At 42.9% G+C, this 18,440-nt stretch overlaps 1 protein-coding gene across 1 annotated transcript in view; it reads left to right on the forward strand.

Annotated features, from left to right (window-relative positions):
* Nucleotides 1–9,616: 9,616 nt before the first annotated feature.
* Nucleotides 9,617–18,440, forward strand: part of CERS3 (ceramide synthase 3) — a 102,592-nt gene continuing 93,768 nt past the window's right edge. Inside the window, exons 1-2 of the mRNA XM_012438621.3 lie at nucleotides 9,617–9,754; nucleotides 16,629–16,708. The gene's annotated coding sequence lies outside the window, so the exon portion shown is untranslated. The remainder of the gene's footprint in view (nucleotides 9,755–16,628; nucleotides 16,709–18,440) is intronic.

Genomic DNA, 18,440 nt, shown 5'->3' on the forward strand with positions numbered 1-18,440 from the left:
GATAAAGATGACTCTTGCTATGCTTTGCAAAGAGACTAGTGGCATTTTTCCCCTGCCCTAGAGATCTGTGGAACTTTGAACTTGAGAGAAATGATTTAGGGTATCTAGAGGAAGAAATTTCTCAGCAGTAAAGTGTTCAAGAAGTGGCTTGGGTGCTCTTAAAAGCATTCAGTTTTATGCATTCACAGAGAAATTATTTGGAATTGGAACTTAGTTTAAAAGAATTGCAGAGCATACAGGTTCAGAAAATTTGCAGCTTGACAGTTCAATAGAAAAGCAAAACCCATTCTCTGAAGAGATATTCAAGGTGGCTGCAGAAATTTGCATAGGTAATGAGGAACCAAATGTTAATTGCCAAGACAATGGAGAAAATGTCTCCAGGGCATGTCAGGGGTCTTAATATCAGCTCCTCCAATTACAGGCCCAGAGGCCTAGGAGGAAAAAATGGTTTTGTGGGCTTGGCCCTGGGCCTTGCTGCTTCATCCAGTCTCAAGACTTGTTGCCCTCCATGCCAGCCATGGTTAAAAGGACCAATATAGAGCCCAGGGCATTGCTTCATAAGCCTTACACTTGGTGTTGGGCCTGAAGGTGCACAGAAGTCAAGAACTGAGGTTTGGCAACCTCTGCCTGGATTTCAGAGGATGTATAGAAATGCCTGGATATCCAGGCAGAAATTTGCTGCAGGGGTAGAGTTTTCATGGAGAACCTCTGCTAGAGAAGTGCAGAAGGGAAATGTGGGCTCAGAGCCCCCACACAGAATCCCCACTGGGGCATTGCCTAGTGGAGCTCTGAGAAGAGGGCCACCATCCTCCAGAACCCAGAATGGTAGATCCACTGACAGCCTACACTGTGCCCCCTAGAAAAGCCACAGGCACTCAACGCCAGCCAATGAAAGCAGTTGGGAGCAGGACTGTACACATCTTTTCCATCAGTGGAACCTGGATGTGAGACGTAGAGTCAAAGGAGATAATTTTGGAACTTTAAGATTTAACTGCCCTGCGGGATGTCCAGCTTGCATGGGGCTTGTAGTTCCTTTGTTTTGGCCAATTTCTCCCATTTTGAATGGGTGTGTTTACTGAATTCCTGTACCAGCATTGTATCTAGGAAATAACTAACTTGCTTTTGATTTTACAGGCTCATAGATGGAAGGGACTTGCATTGTCTCAGATGAAACTTTGGACTTGGACTTTTGGGTTAATGATGGAATCAATTAAGACTTTGGGGGACTGTTGAGAAGCCATGATTGGCTTCAAAATGTGAAAGGGATGTGAGATTTGGGAGGGACCAGGGGCAGATGATATAGTTTCATTGTCCACCCAAATCTCATCTTGAATTGTAATTTCCATAATCCTCATGTGTCAATGGAGAGACCATATGGAAGTAATTGAATCATGGGACAGTTTCCCCCATGTTGTTCTTGTGATAGTGAGGGAGTTCTCACAAGATCTGGTGGTTTATAAGGAGCTCTTTCCCACTTCACTCAGCACTTCTCCTTTCTGCTGCCTTATAAAGAAGGTGCCTTGCTTCTTCTTCACCTTTTGCCATGATTGTAAGTTTCCTGAGGCCTCCCCAGCCATTCTGAACTGTGAGTCAATTAAACCTCTTTCCTGTGTAAATTACCCAGTCTTGAGCAGTTCTTTATAGAAGTATAAAAGTGGACCAATGCACAGCCAAATAGCCACAATGCTACACATGCTCACGCCAACCTCAAGCTTGGTCTACATTTCTCTAATGCCCTCTGGAACAACCAAATCTTTTGTTAATGAGAAGTCAGAGAGTATGAGTGTCTTTTTCTTGGGAATCTGTCAGAGTTAGCTGACATTATGAAACTTAGACTAGCTTGTGTTTTTCATAGGGCACCTCGTTGTGCTTTTTAAAATATCCCATTAGAGTAATCACAGGCTCAAGAGAGGGTACCCCTTCTTGGGTATCCTAGGTTTCCCAAGTAGTTCTCCAGGTTCTATGTTAGCAAGTGGCAGGATATGGGGTAGGTGGTACAATAGGAGGAAGAGGGAAAGCTAGATCATAATCTCCTTGAGGTCAGGGACATTACCTTCATCTTTGTCTTTCAAGCACCTTGTTAACAATACATGTGTTGGATGAATGATGGCTAGATGAATAAGAAGCATTTGTTTCCTTATTGTCCTGTTCACATATGACATGGTATCAACAGCCTAGATATTCAGACACTCACCGCTTCTTACCTCCTCTTTCCTCCTACCTTTTTGGTGCTGGTGCAACTCATATAAATCTACTCAAAGCACATGGAACATTGAGATGCCCAGCACAGCGTTCAGTAAAGGGACTGCAGATATTGAAGCTACTAAATCTTATTGGCTAAGACAATCATGGGATTGGTTATTTGGAGAGGTGAAAACTTTATCTGCCTACTTCTGTCTGTTTCCTAATTTCATATTATATAGTCTTAGATCCTCATTTAAAATCCACAGCTTAGGCCAGGCATAGTGGCTCATGCCTGTAATCCCAGCACATTGGGAGGCCAAGGTGAGCAGTTTATTTGAGCTCAGGAGTTTGAGACTAGCTTGGGCAATATGGTGAAATCTTGTCTCTACAAAAAATACAAAAATTAGCCAGGCATGGTGGCATGTGCCTATGTCCCAGCTACTTGGGAGGCTGAGGTAGGAGGATCACTTGAGCCCAGGAGGTTGAGACTGCAGTAAGCCACGATTGCACGATTGCACTGATGCACTCCAGCCTGAGAAACAGAATAAAACCCTGTCTTGTTAAAAAAAAAAGAATAGGAAATAAAATGCACAGCTTATTCTTTCATGCATGTGGGATATGAAATGGTAGATCTTGAGAGGCAATCTTCTTTATGGTCTTAATTTGTACCTGCATATAAGCATGTGAATATACTGACATCACATACACATACGGCTATTTTTTTCTGCACTTCTCTGTAATAGGTCTGTGAATGCTTTTGCTCGTCTGTGTGAGTGTGTGCTTGTGTCTTTTGGCAGTCATGCTATATTTTCATTCTTGACATCCTTAGCTCCTTCAAAAGATGTGATGTGCCTGACACATGGCATGAACCCAATAAATACCGGCTGAAGGGGTTAATGAATGAATGCTACATTCAGAGATCAGTAATACCTGCAACTTGGAAACTTTACACAATCCTTGTACTCAAAATTTAAGTGGAGAAACTAAGTCTAATATGTAGAAAATAAAGTCTGTTACAAAGTGACATAAGAGCCTGTTAGTTAAATATACTATGAACCCCGCCCCCCAGCCCCGAAATCTAAGACAGTTCTCAGTTAATTTAAAAAGTTTATTTTGCCAAGGTTGAGGACACATCCATGACACAGCCTCAGGAGATCCTGAAGACATGTACCCAAGATGGTAGGGGCACAGCTTGGTTTTATACATTTTAGAGAAACATGAGACATCAGTCAATATGAGTAAGATGTACGTTGGTTTAGTCCAGAAAGGTGAAACAACTGGACGTGAAGGTGGGACAATTCGAAGTGGGGAGGGGACTTCCAGGTCATAGGTAGATAAGAGACAAATGGTTACATGCTTTTGAATTTCTGATTACCCTCTCCAAACGAGGCAATCAGATGTGCATTTATCTCAGCAAACAGAGGGGTGACTTTGAATAGAATGGGAGGCAGGTTTGCCCAGTTTCATTTTCCTTTAGCTTAGTGATTTTGAGGCCCTAAGACTTATTTTCCTTTCACAATAGTAACAATAATTATAGTGATCATAACCATAATCATAGCTAACAGTCACACTGTGCTTGCTAGGAGGCAGGTATTGTTCTAAGTGCTTTTCAGTGTATTAACTCATTCAATGTTTTTACAACTCTGTAAGTATCACTATTATTTTCCTCATTTTGCAGTTGAGAAACCTGAGGACTGAGAGGTTAAGTGACTTGTCTGGAGTCACATAGCTAATAAGAATAAGGTCACGGCCGGGCCCAGTGGCTCACACCTGTAATCCCAGCACTTTGAGAGGCCAAGGCTGGCAGATCATGAGGTCAAGAGATCAAGACCATCCCAGCTAACATGGTGAAACCCTGTCTTTACTAAAAATACCAAAATTAGCTGGGCATGGTGGTGCGTGCTTGTTGTCCCAGCTGCTTGGGAGGCTGAGGCAGGAGAATCTCTTGAACTTGGGAGGCATAGGTTGCAGTGACCCAAGATTGCACCACTGCACTCCAGCTAGGGAACAGAGCAAGATTCCATCAAAAAGAAACAAACAGAATAAGGTCACACAGTGACAGCACAAAGTGGTATTGGGGGTTAGCAATGAACATTTTATGGAGGAGGAGGAGGCAAGTTGACCCATATCCTGTCCCAGTTGCACCTGTAGCCAGGGGCTGAATACACAAGTGGCCGTTACTCATCGGGCCAGCCCTCAGAGGGGGTGGTGAGCTGAGAGAGACAGTCATGTTAAGAGCCTGCTCACATGGTGATGTGGTCTGGTGTGCATACAGCACTGTAGCCTTCCCAGAGTACATGTTAATTAATTCTAGTACTCTTTTGCATCACGTTCTCAGTATTGACTAAACTTTTCAAGGGAAAAATCTCCCTAATTTCCCAGCAAACTCAGGTAGAGCTGACCTCCTTCATGACACAGCATGCTGACTTCAAATTTTGAAAGACTCCAGTGAATTGGCTTTCAAAAAGTAATTACCTACTATGGTAGAGAGGAAGAGACACAGTGATAAATATATAGATACATAAATGTACTGTGTCGTCACCGGGTGTCGACTCTGTGCCAGGAACCGTTCTAACCCCTGGGGATTTAGCACTGGACACAGAAGAGGAAAATTCCAGTCCTCCTAAAGTTTACATGGGGGAGAGGCAGACAATAAACAACTAAATAAGTAAGCCATACGGTAAGTTAGAAGGTGACAGGTGACGAGGAGGAAAGCCAAGCAGGAGAGGGGCTGGAGTTTGCAGGGAGGGAGCCCCCCAGGGAATCTGGATGCAGGACAGCCTTGTTCCCCTGACTCATTGGACAGCAGAGGGTCTTCTTAGTTTTCTCACTTTCTCACCAAGTGGACTCAGGTTATCTGGCAGAGAGGCTTTCAACCGTGGGCCAGGGTAAGTGTGGAAGCTGAGTGGAGGGGGAAAGGGAAGATAAAATTCAGGTCCTCTCATCATATAATCCATTTAGGGGTCTAGAGGAATTATTGTGGTGGGGCAGACAATTTTATGCCAATAAGACATAGGCTATGAATTCGATCAGGGTAGGTATTGATCCAGGGATAGAAAGATGTCTAAGTCATGTCCCTTGAGAATTCCCAGTGTAGTGGGGAAGCACTTGTGAAGACATTTGCTTGTTTCATTTTATCCCACAGGAGTTTTCCCACACACTTCTTTAAAGAATGCAGTTTGGTTTCACTCTGTGCCCAGTCTGGAGTGTATTGGGGATGATCACAGCTCACTGCAGCCTCAACTTCCCGGGCTCAGGTGATCCTCCCACCTCAGCCTCCCAAGTAGCTCGGACCACAGCTACCATGCCTGGCTAACTCTGTGTGTGTGTGTGTGTGTGTGTGTGTGTGTGTGTGTGTGTATGTGTGTTTTGTAGAGACGGGATTTTGCCACATTGCCTAGGCTGGTCTTGAACTCCTGGATTCAAGTAATCCTCCCACCCTGGCCTCCGAAAGTGCTGGGATTACAGGTGTGAGCCATTGCACCTGGCAGTTTGGTAGCATTTTGACTTAAACATTCTGTCTGTGAACAAACAGCATTTGAAAAGTCTATGAAAATGATAACAGTTTGTTGATAGTAAAAGCTCAAACATTTTGCCTGGTTAGGTTAAGAACAATATGGCCAAAACTGTATTTGTTAAGTTTCTTGGAAGGCATTCCTTCCCTTGAGGGAAAAGCAGGTTGATTCTTACATTTTCTTCTCTAGGAAATTAGGCTACGGATAGGCTGAAAGCATAACAAGCAGCTTAGGCGTTGCCTGGAACATCTACACCCCATGCAGCTGTGGGACCTCTGCCCCTGGCTAGCAGAGCTCTTGGCACAGTGTCTGGTTCTCTTCTTCCTGCTGGGGCCCAGTCAATTTTCCTGCATCCAGCTTGCTGTGTTTCCCTCTTCTAAGTTCCTAAATGGCCCTCCAGAATCTTGACTGGGTTTGCCTCTGGTCTACACTGTTCCTATCCTCCTCCTCTCCACTTGACCAATAGAAAGGCGCCAGGTACCAGCTTTGTAATGCATCCCTCCTGCTCCCCACAACACCTCTCCGCTGTCATGCTTAACTGTCTTCATTTCATTTGTCAGAGGTGTGATGTTCAGTGTTTTAAGTGCAGTGAATCATTAACATTCTAATAAGTGACTTAATATCTATTAATGACTATTCACAATATAAAACTGATTTAATGTCTCAACTCACTGCTTCAGTTTTCTCGTAAAAGGAAACAGCTAAGTACTACGTAGGAGAAAGGGCGCTCACATGCATGCGTCTTGCTCTTTCCTACAATGCTTCCTGGGGTTCTGTCTTTTCTCCTAGCAATGCACTGATAATTTATGGTGAGGCACAAGTGAGAAAGAGAAGAAAAAAGGAATCACCCTAGGAATCCTTGAGAGAAACGCTTTTGCTTTCATTTTCAACTCCACGCACGGCCTGTTTCCTGCTCTGGTTTTTTTTTTTCCTCAGAGGAGTTGTGCAGGAGATGCGCCAGACTCACACATAGATCCACAGCTCCCACAAAGCTTAACCAGCAAACCCTCAGAATACTCTCTCATCCTTCTGGCATAGGTTATGCAATAGGCTTTTTTTTTTTTTTTTTTCTTTCTTTCTTTATTTTTTTGAGATGATGTCTCGCTCTGTCGCCAGGCTGGAGTGCAGTGGCGTGATCTCAGCTCACTGCAACCTCCAACTCCCTGGTTCAAGCAATTCTCCTGCCTCAGCCTCCCAAGTAGCTGGGATTACAGGCACCTGCCACCATACCATGTCTAGCTAATTTTTGTATTTTTTTTTTTTTGTTAAACAGAGTTTTGCTCTTGTTACCCAGGCTGGAGTGCAATGGCGCTATCTCGGCTCACTGCAACCCCCGCCTCCTGGGTTCAGGCAATTCTCCTGCCTCAGCCTCCTGAGTAGCTGGGATTACAGGCATGCGCCACCATGCCCAGCTAATTTTTTGTATTTTTAGTAGAGACGGGGTTTCACAGTATTGGCCAGGATGGTCTCGATCTGACCTCATGATCTACCCGCCTCGGTCTCCCAAAGTGCTGGGATTACAGGTGTGAGTCACCACACCTGACCAATAGGCTCATTTTTACATCTCGTCCCTGAAGAAGAGGGAAGAATTACACCTTGACAGTGACTCAAAAAAGACAGCAGATGCTGATGGGGTCCTTTTGATGAAACAGGAAGTGTAGAACTATATCTGAATAGTTCCAATTTGATTTGAACATTTTATTTTATCAGCAGATAACATGTGTTTCATTATAGAAGTGACTTAAACAAAGCATGTGGTTCTACAATGTTCTTTTTTGTTTTGTTTTGTTTTTTGAGACCGAGTCTCACTCTGTCACCCAGGCTAGAGTGTAGTGGGACGATCTCAGCCGATCTCAGCCCACTGTAACCTCTGCCTCCTGGGTTCAAGGAATTCTCCTGCCTCAACTTCCTGAGTAGCTGGGATTACAGGTGCCCACCACCACACCCAGCTGATTTTTTATATTTTTAATAGAGATGGGGTTTCACCATGTTGGCCAGGCTGGTCTCAAGCTCCTGACCTCAAGTGATCCTCCTGCCTTGGTCTCCCAAAGTGCTGGGGTTACAGGTGTGAGCCACTGTGCCCAGCCTGGTTCCACAATATTCTTTTGGCTTGTTTAATTCTGAGAAAGTCCAAAATAGGGTTCAGGAGCATTCTCCTCCCGAGATATACCTGGAGTGAAAATGAGTGTTAGATGATCACAATTTGGGGTACTAATTGTTTGACCAGTATTGAACAGCTGAGCTCCAAGGGTAGAAAGATATCTAAGGCTTGTCCAGTGAGGATTCCTGAAGTAGTGGGGAAGCAGATACAAAAATCAATTCAGTTGTGATAGTGTAGTAAGTGTTGTAATAAAAGTATACACACAGAACATAGAGGGCCAAGGCTGGGGAAGCTTGAATAGGATTCAGACTTTCATTAGGCATAGAGGCAAGAGAGCAGCTCATGGCAAGGGCTCAGAAGCTGCCCACCGTTGTATTTGGAATTTAGTGGGAAAGGGGAAAAGGAGGTCCTGGAACAGCAGTTTGCAACCAGGCTGTTGTGCCACAGAGCCTTGTCTTGATCCTGTAAGAGGAGGGTGGCTAGTAGAGTTTTATCTGCAGAAGAAAAAGAAATGAGAATGGAAAGATGAGTTAGGTGACAGTTGGACGAAGATGGACCTGATCTAGAAAGCCTCATGGCAGGAAACCAGTTCGGCAGCGATCTCCTGGCAGGACACAAGGAAGACCTGACCTGACAGTCTACCTCAGTTAGTGACCAACCTGCTTTAAGTTCAACCCTTCTGCCAGATGGTTTTAAAAATGTATGAGCCCAGTCCTGAAAAAGAGAAAGTCTTTGAAGAGAAAGCCAGACCCGGAAGCATGGAGTGAGAAGTACCCAGTGAAAGGAAGGGGGTTTATCAGTCCTCTCTCTAAATTCACGAGTGAAATCTGAGAAATTTTGGAGCTTCAGTGAATGGGAAACTGGTGATTCCCTTTACTGCATCTAGTTCATTTTTAATTTGCTGTCATCTGTTAGCTAATGAAATAAGAAAAATGTCTTTCAGCAGTTGAAGACAGCTAATTAGAATCAGGCTGTCAGAGTGGGCGGTGCTGCTGATGTGTGGTTTATGACTGATACAGGAATCAACTTGTTGAAGCTCTCTCTTGTCAAAGCACCTTTAAATAATCCAAGCCCAGAGTTGTTTCATCTTCAGGCAAGAGAAAGTGAAAATGGCTTCAAAAGGTACAACATCTGAAATAAACACTATAAAATGCATCCACACCTGTCTTTGAAATTGTAGTGGTTCAAGCACACGGAGACAAGCAACAGTGTTTATTCCCTGATGCTAATGAGCTTGTCTGTCTTTGTCTATGATGATTGTTCTTTGAGACAAAAAGAATGTGAATTATGTCTGACTGTTCTAAATAGCAAAGACTGCCACACTATTTTTTCGTGGTTATATGATTCAAAAAAGTCATTTTTTTTCTCAATTCCTAGGAAGCAGGCAGAGAAATCACATTCCTGTGGACCAATGCTCCTTAGTGGCATGGAGGTGATTTAGTCAGCAAGAAGCCCTGCCTGTTTTCTGGAGGGTACTATACTTGTCAAACCAGCTCCTAGGACAGTGCAGGGTTGTGACTGGTGTTTCAGGGTTCTCTCTGCACTTAAGCCCTTCCCTTTTGATACAAACAGCAAGACTATCCTGTTCGGCAGTTGACGAATGACTGTGTGTACCACAAGGCAACAAAGATGAGGCAACTGATGCATTTGTAACTCCGTGTCTGACTGAATTCCAGTTTTCTCCTTTCCAAGTGGTGAAACAGGAAGCAACATCCCATCAGGAAGAACCTGAGGGTGTCATCCAGTAGCTTCGCTTCACGTCACTGACTGCCCTCAGTCAGAAATCTCGACTTGCAACTTTAGAGGGTGGATCTCTGAAGGAATTTCAGGGCTTACGCAGAGATGAGGGGTGTTGCTCTCTGATGAGAACGGAGCTGGCTGAAACGCTGGAAGCCAGTCTCTGACTGCACTTCACAAGCAAGGGGCACCTTTTGTGGGCCGATATTTCAGAAAGGTAGGCGCCATCTCATTGATGTGGTTAGTATTTGGGGACTTTGAAAACCAAGGTGGCTGTGATTCCGTGTGTGAGCCTATGTGTGTGTGTGCCTGGGCTCATGACAGAGAGTGGGAGAGGAGACAGAGAGAGGTGGGGAGAGGCAGCCACATGAGAAAATGTTCATTTTTGGCTGACGTTTGGGAGAAATACAGAAAAGACAGACTTGGGGCCCTTTGCTTTGTAGAGTTTTGCTCAGAACTGTTCAGTAGCGGAGGGTAAACGTCGAGTCCAAACTTCCACTTCCGACCTGCATTCCTTGCTCTCGGGCCAATTTAAACTGATTCATTGAAAGTTCAGAAGAATGGCTTGGGGAGTGAAATCACACGCGGCTGAATGCTCAGCATGGCTTGGTTTATTGGAAAGCCCTGACTCCAGGTGGAATGAAAGGGTCACCACAGATCCTTGCCGGGTGGCATGGCAAAGGCCATTGCCTTAAACTGAGAACAAGGTGGGACTTGCCCACCCCACAGTGGCAAGCCTTCCTAAGCTGCTTCTGTCTTGAGAGATGCAGTGCTCAGTGTTATGCCAGGAGAAATGAGCTGTTTAGTTCTAAGACTGCCAGTCTCCTGCAGAAAAATGAAACAAAATCAAACTACCTTTTCTGATCCAAGCAAATGTTTAGCAAGAATGTTCTGTTAAGCATTTTAGTTTTTTTGAAAGCTTTACACAAAGCAAGGAAAATAAATCTTCAGGGCTGACCAGATAATGAATTTTAAAGTATTCATTAACCCACAGTGTTCAAGTGCCTTCTCTACCATAAGTGAGTGACTTGAAACTTCACCTTTTCATTGCCTTCCCCCTATAAGCCTTATGTTTTTCTTAAAAGGGGTTTCCATTTATAATTTCATCAGTAGAATTTCTGGATAAAGAGACAAGTTCTCTAAAGCGAAAATAGGCGTGTGTTCATAAAAGTAATCACTGTGTGGTCCTCTCGTTGATGATATTTCTGCCTTTTTCTAAAATACCAAATCAATGTACATAAGTTTGAAGATAATTCTGGGCTAATAATAATCTACATTTACTAAATCCTTGCTATGTGTACATGCATTTTTCCATTTAGGGCTCGTGATATGTCACTTTCAGAAGAGGGATTGAGGCTTAGTGAGATTTACAGCGGCACAGCAGGGAAGTGAGAAAGCCTCAGCTTTACTGCCTTTCTGAACACTGAGATGTGTGATTTGAGCGCATTCTATATTCCCATACTATTCCATGAACCCCTCCTTGTTGTTGGGAGGGATTTCTGAAGCCATGGTAATATTCAAATACTTGGACTTGGTATCTTATAACAAAAGGCCAAATCAGTCAATCAATAGCCTGCTTCTGCTGTTGGGGTGAATGAAGGCATGGTGTGGTGGACAGAACATGGACTAGAAAGACAGATCAAAATTCGAATTCCTGCATCCTGCTTACTAACTGTGACCCTGGCAAGTCAGTGAATTTCCTTTTTTTTTTTTTTTGAGATGGAGTGTCTCGCTCTGTCACTGAGGCTGGAGTACAGTGGCGTGACCTTGGCTCACTGCAACCTCTGCCTTCTGGGTTCAAGCGATTCTCCTGTCTCAGCCTCCTGAGTAGCTGAGATTACAGGCATGTGACACCACACCTAGCTATTTTTTTTTTTTTTTTTTGTATTTTTATTAGAGATGGGGTTTCGCCATGTTGGCCAGTCTGGTCTCAAACTCCTGGCCTCGAGTGATCTGCCCACCTCAGTCTCCTAAAGTGCTGGGATTCTAGGTGTGAGCCACCACACCCAGTCTCAGTAAAATTCTTCAAACTTCAGTTTCCTTATTTATAAGATAATATTATAACATCTATCAAACAAGGTTGTTTATTATAAGGCATACAAAGGCAGGATATGTCAAATGCCTTCCATTGGACCTGACAGAGGGTAGGCCCTTGGTAAATAGTATTCATTTATCTATTTTGCAGTGATTTCTTGATGCTCTTGACATGTTGGATCCTCTTGTAAGCTTGAGGGTATCCGCAGTGAACAAAGTAAACAAGTCCCTGCCCTCACGGAGTTGCCTTTCCACTGGTACTTGTTCATTATATCCTAGTGCACCTTTTTTTTTTTTCCCAGACAGTCTCTCTCTGTCTCCCAGGCTGGAGCGCAGTGGTGTGATCCTGGTTCACCACAACCTCTACCTCCTGGGTTCAAGCAATTCTCCTGCCTCAGCCTCTCAAGTAGCTGGGAGTACAGGCACATGCCACCACACCCAACTAATTTGGGAAATCGCTTTGTGATTCTCTTTTTTTGTGGAGCTGATCCAGCTTTCAAACAGCCTCTTAAGCAAAGTAATGACTGTCCTGTGCCAAAAGTCCTCCAAAGCACAGTAAAATCAGGCAAAAAGCAAGAACATCAGATACTTATTTTTCAAAAGTCAGTTTGTTGTGGTAGGCCAGGAAAGTTACAGTTTTGCACACACACACACACACACAGACACATACACACACAGACATGCATACACACATGGAATTTATGTAGGTTTTCCCTGGCCTCCACACCACAGCAGAAGCACTGCCAGGAGCTGGCGGGGTACTCATGGGAGGAAGGTGCTGGGCTGACTCCAAGGGAGCTCCCTCTACTCACAGAGCGTGAAGTGCATCGTGGCAACTGTTCATTTATCTTGGCCCCCAAGCCATCCACACAACAGTCTTGGATTTTCTAAGGCCTCTCCAACATGAATTTAGGGATACAATGCAAAGACTGACCTGCAGATGTACACCTTTATAAGGATAGATTTGGGACAAAAGCGACTCACTTACTTATTGGCAAAAAGCCTGCCATCAAGTTCATCGAGTAGGCCAGCTGGCATCAAGAATGGTGTGTTGGCAGTCTGTCCCCATGTTTGAATCCAGAGAAACTGCAGATCTTAGTAGAGAGATAGGAGAGAGGAACATAGGGAAGGTCTCTCTGGAATCAGATGCAGGTATATTCTTCTTTTTCCTGGAAATACCTCAACACACAATACAACAATCTAATTGCTCTTATACAGCCTGAGTTTGTGGTTTTGTTTATTGGGTGGACCTAGGATGATTGAAGAAATCCTTGCGCCAACTCTAGACAGACCAGACAGTTGATAGCATGAAAGAAGGCATTCTAAAGTAGCGGGACTTATTTTCCTAAGCCCCGTGCAATCAAGCCCATCCTTTAACAGCCATACTGTATGTGTTGCCTTGAGATTTGTCCTTGTAGCTGGGATTTAAAATGATGAAAACATAAACAAAGCTAAAAGTCTAATTAAAATAAATAAATTAGGGCTTATATATAAAAACCCCAAAGGGCAAGTGAGCAGAGAGATTAAGCTTTGACCCTGTACAAAACTGTAACAGTCACAATTCTCCACAGAACTTTCTGCTAATGGTGGACAGATGTTCAATTGTAAATGGGCTTCAGTTCGATCACTTCCAAAGGTTGTTATTATCATAGTTTCAAGGCTGAGAACTTCCATTAATAAATAGAAAATAGCTCTGAAGAGAAGGGGATTTGGTTTAGGTGACCATGAAACAAATTTTACCTTTCCCATGTATGAGAATTTTAAATGTCTCCATCTGTGCATATCTTCCTGCTACTCAAATATAAAGTTAAAGGGTCTTGGGTATTTTGACCTACCTGGCCACTGGAAACTCTGTGGAGAGGATTTGTGCTGGTAGTGGGACTATATGTTTCAACTTAATGGAAAGTTTCCTTTTTATTGTTTCCTGAGTTAAATCTTTAGGAAATACCAGGAAACTAAGATATTTAACCAAAATTCCCAAATCTGTCTTCTCAGGATTTGTAAACACACACTCACACACATACACACACGTGTGCATGTGCATAATATGAAAGCACAACCAAAAGATAAATGCATTTCTCATTAATGGGAAAAGTGTAAAATTCACAGGTAAGGCATATATTTAGGTTATTTGAAGAGATAAAATATTACATTAAAGAGTTTGAAACCATTTTTACTTACTATATTCATGTTCTAAAATGAAATACTTAGTGAATAAAAATCATATGTGATAATCCATTTAATTCTCTGCTGGGATAAGGTTTATTTGTTTTATTTTGATTTCTTTGCCAGACATATTTTATTGGATAGTCAATGAATACTTGCTGATTAGATTGATCCTGACACAGGATGAACAATAAACTAATCATTTCAAAATTTAAGCAAAAATTCTGAAAGCATTTTCTTCAATAATGAAGATGACTTGACTTTAATAACTAGCTTGGCTTCAATTTCTTCCACTCAAAGTTTGTTTTCTTGTTTGACATATGATTAAATCTTCAAAAACATACAATATGCTGATGCTGAACAAATGTCAAATTCTGCAGATTAGCAGTTTTCATTTGTGATGTTCACATCACAGGATCATTACTATATTCCACTTTGGGTCAAAGTTACAGGGTTTCGTAATGAGTTCTTCCTATCCCATTAGCTGTAACTGGCTTTACCTGGCTTGATTACAACGGAGATCTGCTTTATGTGGAATTCTGGGCTATAACTAATTGTGTAAGAGTAAAACTTCAGAGCTTTTCTAGATGATGACTATAAACTCATATGCAACTTGAATTTTCCTCAGTGATTGTTATGTAGATTACACTGCTGCAGTGGTTTTCAAATGTTTTTGAGCATTACTGATAGTAAGAAATACTTTTTATAACTCAACTTAGGACACATACACACACAATTCTGAAATAATAGTTTCATAAAACAATACTTATGAGTATTGATGTTTTCTATTTCATTTCATTATACTATGCAAAATTTCAGGTCATAACCTACTAATTAATTTTGTGACCTACTGGTAGCAGTTCTCAACACTATCTGAAAATTAAAATCAACTAGGGAACAATAGACCAATGGAATAGACTAAAGATACTAGAAAAAAACCTCTACAAATTTGGACCCTTGATTTACGACAACATTGGCATTACAGGAAAAGATGGCCATTTGAAAGTCCATGTAGAAATAAATGGATCTTGATTCTCATCTCAAAATTCAGACAGCTCTAAGTATCAGTCTAGATGTGACAGGTAAAACAATATAACTTCTAGGTCTTCACTGTCCAATATGGCAGCCACTAGCCACGTGTGGCTATTGAGTACCTGAAATACTAGAAAATTTAAAATTACATACGTTACTCCCATTTTTTTCCTACTGAACAGCATTGTTCTAGAGACAAAACAATATATGTATGACGTTGGGTTGAATGTGATTTCTTAAGGTACAAAAAGTACTAACATGATGAAAAAGATCTATAAATTGGGTTATGTTAAAAATAAGAACTTCTGTTTCTCAAAGCATACCACTAAAAGTAAAAGACAAACTCCAGGAGAGGAGACATTTGCCGTGAATATAACATGCAAGGAGTCATGAATATAACATGACTAGTTGTGCATGTAACAAACAAGGAGTCATATCCAAAACAGAAGGCAATTTTAAAAGGTAGGACCATCACAACAGAAAAATGGGCAAGAGGTTTGAACAGGTACTTCACAGAAAAACATATTTCAGACAGCCAAGAAACATAAAACATGCTCAACCTTGTTGGCTTTCTGGGGAATGCATATTAAAACCACAATGAAGTACCACTACACACCCACCAGAAAGGTGAAAATTTAAAAGACCGACAACTGAAATGTTGACAAGGACATTAAACCACCAGAACTCTCATACATCACTGGGAGGAGTGTGAATAGTCATGAAAGCTTTGAAAAACTGTTCAGCAATATCTGTTAAACTGAGTACACATATGCCTTATGACCTGGTGTTTCTACTCCTAGGTGTATGTTCTATAGAAATGCATTCATGCATTTACCTAAAGATATGTTTAAGAATGTTCACAGATGGCACCTTTAAGTGTTGTAACCCCAGACTCAACCCATATTTCCATCAACAGAATGGGAAAACAGATTGTGATATAGTCATTGGATGAATATTAGATGTCAATGAAAATGAGTTCGCTACTGATGCACGCAACAACATAGATGCATCTCCGTCCTAAAAGTTGAGTGAAAGAATCCAGATGCCAAGGAATGTGCTCAATACAATTGTATTTACGTAAAGTTCAAGAACAGGCAATGTTAATCCATGTTGGTTACAGGGAGGGGGTATGAGGAAGAGTCTGGGGTGCTGATCATACTCTTGTGCTTTGTTACTTTACCATCGGTAAGTTATACTTCAATAAGTAGATTACAGTAACGATACAGCAGTGACAATACTGATACCAGGACTGCACCTTCAGAGATCTTGGTTTAGTTAATCTGGTTAGGTAGAAAGCATAGTCTAAAAATCTCTCCCAAGTAATTCACATGTAGAACCAGGGTTGGGAACCAGTGCACTAATGGTTCACAACTGGTCCTTTGAAAACCCATGTGCAATGACAAGCAGTAGTCGTTATACCAGGCTGTGCTAGGCCCTTATTATCTCTGCTCAAGTTATACTGACTGGAAGACATAATTCACATAGATAAATCTTAGCAACATAAGGAGTCACAGAGTTAACTGCCCTAGAAAGCCAGTCAGGTCACTGAAAGCAGTTGGCCAGGTTGGTAAGCGTGTGCTCCATTTAAGGCCTCTGGCTCTAGCGATTCTTGCCAGATCTTCTGAGTTTCTGAGTGAAGCTGCAAATCTGGATTTCTATGTGAAATTTTAACTGTTGGCTCAAATTGTTTTAAAGCCCCATGTACCAATCCAAACTGATTGGCAGGCCCAACTTTGCCAGCACCAAGATATCCTATTGGTTTGAAACTCTGACTTTAGTTTTAGAGCTATTCTAGAAGGACGCTTACTGGTACAGTTGTATAGTATATTAATTATGTTTCTCTTTTTCTGCTTCTGCAGGGATGTTGTAAAACAAAAGGTGACATTTATATATATACATCATTCGAGTTCCTCAGTAGAAAGCTATCATATATACTCAGGTAACTGTCTTTATTTTTATTTTATTTATTTTACCTCTACTGTATTAACTGTAATCTTGGAAAATTAACCTCTGTGAGTCAGAAGTTGATTATCTGGCATTGTTTTGCATATTCTGGGAACAAGCAGGAGTTTGGGCAAAGCCAATACCATGCTATTCTCTATGAAATACTATAGATTCGTATTCTTTCCTTTGGAAGGGGAGATGCAGGAGAAAGCTTATGTGACAGCAGCAGGTAGCAAAGAGCCGTCATTCAGTGGTATTTGCTGTCTGTGCTCTGGTTTTTACACCTGCTGTTCTGATGCGAAGGAAGGAAGAGCTGGCTATGCTAGGCAGGCCTCCAGCTTCCAATGTCTTATCTGTAAAGAGGAGCTTTCAAAACCACACTCCCTCAAAATCATAAAATTGACCCCAAATGGTCGAAAATGATCATTTGTATGAGGAAGAGTCATTCACGAAGCATGTTCAGAAATATTGACTTGATGAAAGGCAAAGTCAGGTAAGGCAGAGGGGAGGAGTTGCATTTTTACCGTGAATGCCTAAATTTGAGTCTGGCTCTGTATTGCCTTGAGCAAGTTGCTTTATCTCTCTAAATTTCCTTGTTCACCTGCAGATTGGAAGCATGAATCGTTATTCTTGCTGTAAGGATTCAATGAGTGGATGCTTGTGGGTGCAGCTTTGTAAGCTGTGGTATACACAGTTGTTCGTTATAATTTTAATCATCTCATTTACTTTTTGTGGTGGTCTATGAAAAGCTGGTGTTATTAATTCCCACAAGAACCAGATATCCGTGCTGCTGGGCGTCTGATCCCAGGTCTACACCCTCCCTGCACCGTCTGTGCTTGCTCACAGAGCTTCCCCTCCTCCCCACCCTGCCCACTCCTAGTGGGACCATGTGGGGCTCGGGCAGAAGGGCTCCCATCCAAGGCAACACCCTGCCTTGGGCCTTTCATTTGCTACACCTTCTTACCGAAAGTTTTGCTAAACAGCAAAGGCAGTTCATCACGCATGTATTTTCCCAGCCTGCTTTTGAGTGAAGGTGAGAGCCAATGGTGAAGAGGCAGCCTGCTGGGAGGAGGAGGAGGAGGAGGAGGAGGAGGAGGAGGAGGAGGAGGAGGAGGAGGCATTGTAAGCCACAGGGTGAAGAAATGCTTCCTGCTCACAAAGAAGGTGCTTGCTGTGGGATGGAGCAGTTCAGCGGGGCCTTCAGGAGTCACATGCAGACTTCTGTCTTGGTCATGCCCTCAGCCCCTCTGCTGGCTACATGGCCTGAACAGATCTTTGGCTTCCAGAATTCATGGGAGCTCTGGAGGTTCAGACCTATCCCAAGGCCCTGTGGACTGGCCGACCCCTAATGTTTGCAGGACACAGGGCGAGAATACAAATGGAGGCATGCAGCCCTCAGCCGGGCCCAGCCTTTCCTCCCAGCCCCACTTCTGTCCTGCTCGGCTGGGAGCTTTGTGTGCTTGTATGTAGCCACTGAATGCTGGGTCCCCTGCCTTGCCCTCCCCAAGTCTCCTTTGGGCCTTCTCCAGCCCTAGCAGTATACTGTGCTGTCAGAAGACAGACCCAGAAAGGGGCCATGCAGGTCCTGGAAGTGGGCTCAGAGCTGCCAGGCAGGGAATTCTAGAATCCTTGATCACCTAGCGAGTCTGGAAAGGGGACATGGACGTGGGTGTGCATGTCTCCTTGAACCTGTGGATTCCTCGCCCAAGGGAGCAGTGAGGCCAGAG

This window comes from Aotus nancymaae, unplaced genomic scaffold (genome assembly GCF_030222135.1).
Source record: "Aotus nancymaae isolate 86718 unplaced genomic scaffold, 86718_ANA_hifiasm-v0.15.2.pri h1tg000014l, whole genome shotgun sequence".
Lineage (NCBI taxonomy): Eukaryota > Metazoa > Chordata > Mammalia > Primates > Aotidae > Aotus > Aotus nancymaae.